Raw genomic sequence first — 6000 nt, 5'->3', positions numbered from 1 at the left:
ACTTTCCTGGTTTTGGTTCCTTGTCGCTCCCACTGAATACAGCTATAAAAACAGAAAGTAAGTAATTGCAGGCAGATTGGGACAGAAGACTACAATTCAAGCACCACATTACTGGTGATGAGTTTACTGGGATTTTTTCCATCTGGTATCCCCTGGCCAACCTGGAAACAAGAGCTAGAGTGCAGATAGAGAATCTCAGGAGAAACCCTCTAATTTGGGCTTCATGCATGGGAAAGGGAATTTGTAACACTTAGAGGAGGTCAGAAATCCCCTATTTTTTTCTCTTTCTCTCCTTTGTTCTTCTGCACCCTAGCCCCTAAGAAATCCTATGGTTAGTGATGGCAGCAGCGGGTACGGGAGGTGGAAGGAGCCAAAACTCGGAGGGTGGGGAATCTTCCTCTGTTGGGTGCAGCTGTAATTCTAAGAGAGTGGGTGGATGGCCACTGCCCCTGTTTCTTTTTTCTCTTTTTGTTCTCCCGCCCTTTGCCCTGGATGTGGATGCAGTGGTGCAAGTGCCTAGCAGAGCAGGGTAATCAAAGCCCCAGCTTTTGGGAGCCTTGGGGAAACAGAAGGTAGTGGGGACATCACAGGGGGAGGAGCTCAGGAAAGTGAACCCATGAGGTTGTTTATTTACTCCTAGGTTCACCTCCAAGCTGTGCATGCTTGCTCGTAATCCTATTTGACATACTTTGAGAAATGAACTAAGAGATACACCACCAACTAGGTCCCAGACTAGCCACTAGGTGGTGCCTATGCAGGGCAGATACTAAATGAACTGCAAAGGCTTGGAAAACTGAACTGACGTTGGAACCATAACACACAGAAGACTGGTTGAACTTTTCAGCATGAACCTAACCATTTCAATTACCTTTGAGAACAAAATATCAACCTTCACCATTGGATTTAAATTAGACTCAGAGTCTCATAACATAATATTCAAAATATCCAGTATGTAATCCAAAATCATGCAGCATATGAAAGAAAAGGAAAATACCAACTCAAATGGAAAAAGACTATCAAAAGACTCCAATTCCAAGATGAAATAAATGTTAGATTTATCTGACAAAGACTTTAAAGCAGCTATTATAAAAATTATGTAGCAAGCAATCGTGAACACTCTTGAAACTGATGGAAAAATAGAAAGTCTCAGCAAAGAAACAGAAGATACAAAGAAGAAGATCTTTCACCTCCTCCTCGGTTAAATTATTACTAAGTCATTTATTGCCCTTGATGCCATTGTGAATGAGATTGTTATCTTTATTTCTTTTTTAGAGAGTTTGTTCTTGGTGTATAGAAGTGCAACTGATTTCTGTATATTGATTTTCTATCCTAAAAGTTTACTGAATTTGTTTCCTAGTTCGAACAGTTTTTTGGTGGATTCTTTAGGATTTTCTATATATCAGATTATATCATCTGCAAATAGAGAAGATTTTACTTCTTTCTTTCTGATTTGGATCCGTTTATTTTTATCTTGCCTGATTGTTCTGGCTAGGACTTCCAGTACTATGTTGAGTAAGTACGCATAAGATAGGATGAGAGAGGGCACCCTTGTCTTGTTGCTGAACCTAAAGGAAAAGATTTCAACCTTTCACCATTGAATATGATGTAAGCTGTGGGTTTGTCATATCTGGTCTTTATTATATTGAGATATGTTTCTTCTATACCCAATTTGTTGAGTTTTTATCATGAAAGGATGTTGTATTTTGTCAAATGCTTTTTCTGCATCTATTGAGATAATTATATTATTTTTTATCTTTTTTTCTATTAACATGTTATATCACATTTATTGATTTGTGTGTGTTGAAACATCTTTACATCCCAGGGATAAATTCCACTTGGTCATGTTGAGATCCCTTGAATATACTGTTGAGTTTGGTTTACTAATATTTTGTTGAAAATTTTTGCATCTATATTTATCAGGGATATTGGCCTGTAGTTTTCTTTTCTCGTAGTGTCCTTCTCTGGCTTTGGTATCAGGGTAATGCTGGCCTCATAAGATGAGTTTAGGAGTTTCACTCCTCTTCAATTTTTTGGAAGAGTTTGAGAAGAATTTGCATTAATTCTTCTTTAAATGTTTAGTAGAATTTACTAGTCAAACCATCTGGTCCTGGGCTTTTCTGTGTTGGGAGACTTTTGATTACTGATTCAATTTCCTTACTCGATATTGGTCTGTTTAGATTTTCTATTTCTTCACGATTCACACTTGGTGGGCTGTATGTTTCCAGGACTTCACCCATTTCTTCTAGGTTATCCAATTTGTTGTTATATAATTGTTTGTAGTGGTCTCTTATGATCCTTTGTATTTTTGTGGTATCAATTGTAATGTCTCTCTTTCATTTCTGATTTTATTTATTTGAGTCTTCTCTTATTTTTTCTTACTCAGTCTAGCTAATGGTTTCTCAATTTTGTTTATCTTTTAAAAAAATGGCTCTTAGTTTCATTAATTCTTTCTATTGTTTCATTTGTTTCTGCTCTGGTCTTTGTAATTTCCTTCCTTTGCTAACTTTGGGCTTAGTTTGTTCTTCTTTTCTGGTTCCTTGAGGTGTAAAGTTAGGTTGTTTATTTGAGATTTCTCTTTTTCTTAATTTAGGTGTTAATTGCTATAAACTTCCTTCTTAGAACTGCTTTTGCAGCACCCCATAGATTTTAGTATGTTGTGTTCCCTTTTCATTTATTTCAAGATTTTTTTAATTTCCCTTTTGATTTCTACTTTGACTCATTGTTTGCCCAGGAGTGTGTTAATTTTCACCTATTTGTGAATTTCCCAGCTTTATTCCTGTTATTTATTTCTAATTTTATACCATTGTAGTCAGAGAAAATACTTGGTATGATTGCAATCTTCTTAAATTTTCTAAGACTTGTTTATTGACCTATCACATGATCTATCCTGGAAAATGTTCCGTGTGCACTTGAGAAGACTGTGTATTCTGCTGCTGTTGGATGGAATGTTCCGTATATGTCTGTTAGGTCCATTTGGTCTAATGTACAGCTCAAGTCCAACGTTTCCTTGTTGATTTTCTGTCTGGATGATCTATCCATTGTTGAAAGTGGAGTATTAAAGTCCCCTACTATGATTATGTTATTGTCTGTTTCCCCCTTCAAATCTGTTAGCATTTGTTTAATCTATTTAGGTGCTCCGATGTTGGGTGCATATGCATTTACAATAGATATATCTTCTCTGTGAATTGATCTCTTTATCATTATATAAGGACCTTGTTTATAGTTGTTACTGTTTTTGGTTTAATGTATTTTGTCTAAGTATAGCTACACTTACTCTCTTTTGGTTTCCACTTGCATGAAATATCGTTTTCCATCCCTTCACTTTGTGCCTATGTGTGCCCTTAAAGCTGATATGAATCTCTCATAGACAGCATATAGTTAGTTCTTATTTTTTTAATCCATCCAACTACTTTATGCATTATGATTGGAGAATTCTATCCATTTACATTTAGAGTAATTATTTATAGATAAGGACTTACTAATGCCATCCTATTAATTATTTTCTGACTTTTTTTTTGTTCCTTTGTTTCCTTTCTTTCTCTCCTGCTGACTTTCTTTGTGAATTGATGATTTTAAGTAGTGGTGTGCTTTGATTACCTTCTCTTTATCCTTTGTGATTCCTGGAGCTTTTTGCTTTGTGGTTTCCACAAGGCTTACATAAAACATCTTATAGAAATAACAGTCTATTATATGCTGACAACAATTCAACTTCGATCACATATAAATCTCTAGCCAACACTCCCTCCTTTTTAATTTTTTTTTTTGTGAGTAAGATCAGCCCTGAGCTAACATCCATGCTAATCCTCCTCTTTTTTTTTTTTTTTGCTGAGGAAGACCGGCTCTGAGCTAACATCCATCGCCAATCCTCCTCCTTTTTCTCCCCAAAGCCCCAGTAGATAGTTGTATGTCATAGTTGCACATCCTTCTAGTTGCTGTATGTGGGACGCAGCCTCAGCATGGCCGGAGAAGCGGTGCATCGGTGCACACCTGGGATCCGAACCCTGGGCCGCCAGTAGCAGAGCACGCGCACTTAACCGCTAAGACACGGGGCCAGCCTCCTTTTTAATTTTTGAATGTCACAATTTACATCTTCTTATATTATGTAGTCATTAACAAATTATCATAGCTATAGCTATTTTTAATGCTTTTGTCCTTTAACTTGTATACTAGAGTTAAGTGGTTAACACACTATCACATTACTGAATTATAGTATTCTGAATCTAACTATATACTTACCTTTACCAGTATGTTGTATATTTTTATATGTTTTCATGTTACCAATTAGTATCCCTTTATTTCAGCTTGAAGAATTCCTATCAGTATCTCTCGTAAGGCAGGTCTGGTTTGAGGAACTCCCTCAGCTTTTGTTTGTTAGGGAAATTCTTTATCTTACCTTCATTTCTGAAGGACAACTTTGCTGGGTAAAGTACTCTTTGTCAGCAGTGTCTTTCTTTCAGGGCTTTGCGTATACCATCCTAGTCTCTCCTGGCCTGCAAAGTGTCTGCTGAGAAATCCACTGATAGTCATGCAAGGGTTCCTTTGTTTGAGAAAAATTTTTCACTCTTGCTGCTTTTAAAATTTTCTCTTTGTCTTTGATTTTAGATAGTTTATAATTATAATATGTGTTGGAGAAGATCATTTTGGTTGAAATTTTTGGGTGACTTATTAACTTCATAAATTTAGCTATCCAAATCTCTCCCCACGTTTGTGAAGTTCTCGGCCAATATTTCTTTAAATAAGCTTTCTACCTCTTCCTCTCTCTCTTTTCCTTCTGGGACTCCAGTGATGCATGGATTTTTCTTTCAAAGGTGCCCCATAAGTCCTGTAGACTTTTTTCATTCAGTAAGGGAAGGCTTTCACCTGCATGGTGGCGGCATGCTGGAGTGTATGTGACACTGAGTCTAGTGGTGCAGGGTGCCAAATGCAGGGACATATGGCACACCAGGTCCAGAGGGGCATGATGTCTCTTTGGCTCAGGCTGCTGGGGTTCACAGCATCAACAACTGTGTGGTCCTTGCCAGCACTTCGGGGGGTCTGCAGTGGCTGCAAGGGCTGTTGTGATCCCCAGCAGCACCTCCAGATCCAGCAGTTAGGGACCAGGGCAGGCAGTGGTGATGGCCAGAGCTGGTGGTATATACATTCTTGGCTGCAGGGGTCAGCTGAAGGGGCCTGTGTAGTGGCAGGGGCCAGTTGCAGACATACACATACACCCACATAGGGGTGGGGCAGGGCATGCAGCAAGTACTGGGGCCAACTATGGGCTCATTGGCAGCTGCAGGGACCCTGGCTGTGGGGAGGCACTACCGTGGCTGCTAGGTCTCACCATGGGCACATGGCCTTGGAGGCCTGTGATGGGGGTTGGGTCAGGGGTATGCAGTTGCATAGCTGGAAGGGCTGTCTGCAGATGAGTGCAGTGGTGCAGGCCAGCGACTGAAAACAGACCCTGATCCAGGACCACAAGCAGCTGCAGGGGCCCTGGCTGTCAGTGTGCTTTCCCGTGGCTTCACAGTCTCCCCCGGGGTGTGCTCACCACAGTGGAGGCCTGTGATGGGCGTCAGGCTGGCAGCATGCAAGTGCCCAGCTGGAGGGGCCAGCCTCGAGCATGCACACTGTGGTGGGGTCAGCCATGAGAGTCTAGGTTAGCATTTTGCAGTCGCACAGCCACAGAGGCCTGGATTGGCTACCAGTGCAGTTTCTGGGCTTTAGTGGGAGTAGGGGATAAGGAGCCAGGAGGGACTCAGGTGGCTGGTGTCAGTGACTGCGAATACTTGTGGGGCAAAATCTAGTGACATCTGCAGGGGTCTGCGGTGGCTATGCTGGCCATTGGTTTCTTCAGTGGTGAAATCTGCTGGCTTTGTCTGCAGAGCAAGTCATTGTTTACCACAATTACCCCTACTATGTGGCTGCTACTGGTAGCCCCAGTTTTCTTCCTTGTTCCTAGCTGTCTCTGTCTCTCAGTTTTGCTGGTCTGGGTGGGGTGAAACAGAAGCCAGACCTTTG

The sequence above is a fragment of the Ceratotherium simum genome, chromosome 21 (assembly GCF_057802395.1).
Source record: "Ceratotherium simum simum isolate JZ-2026a chromosome 21, ASM5780239v1, whole genome shotgun sequence".
Lineage (NCBI taxonomy): Eukaryota > Metazoa > Chordata > Mammalia > Perissodactyla > Rhinocerotidae > Ceratotherium > Ceratotherium simum.
The sequence above is the reverse complement of the archived record's forward strand: the minus strand, read 5'-3'. Positions refer to the sequence as shown.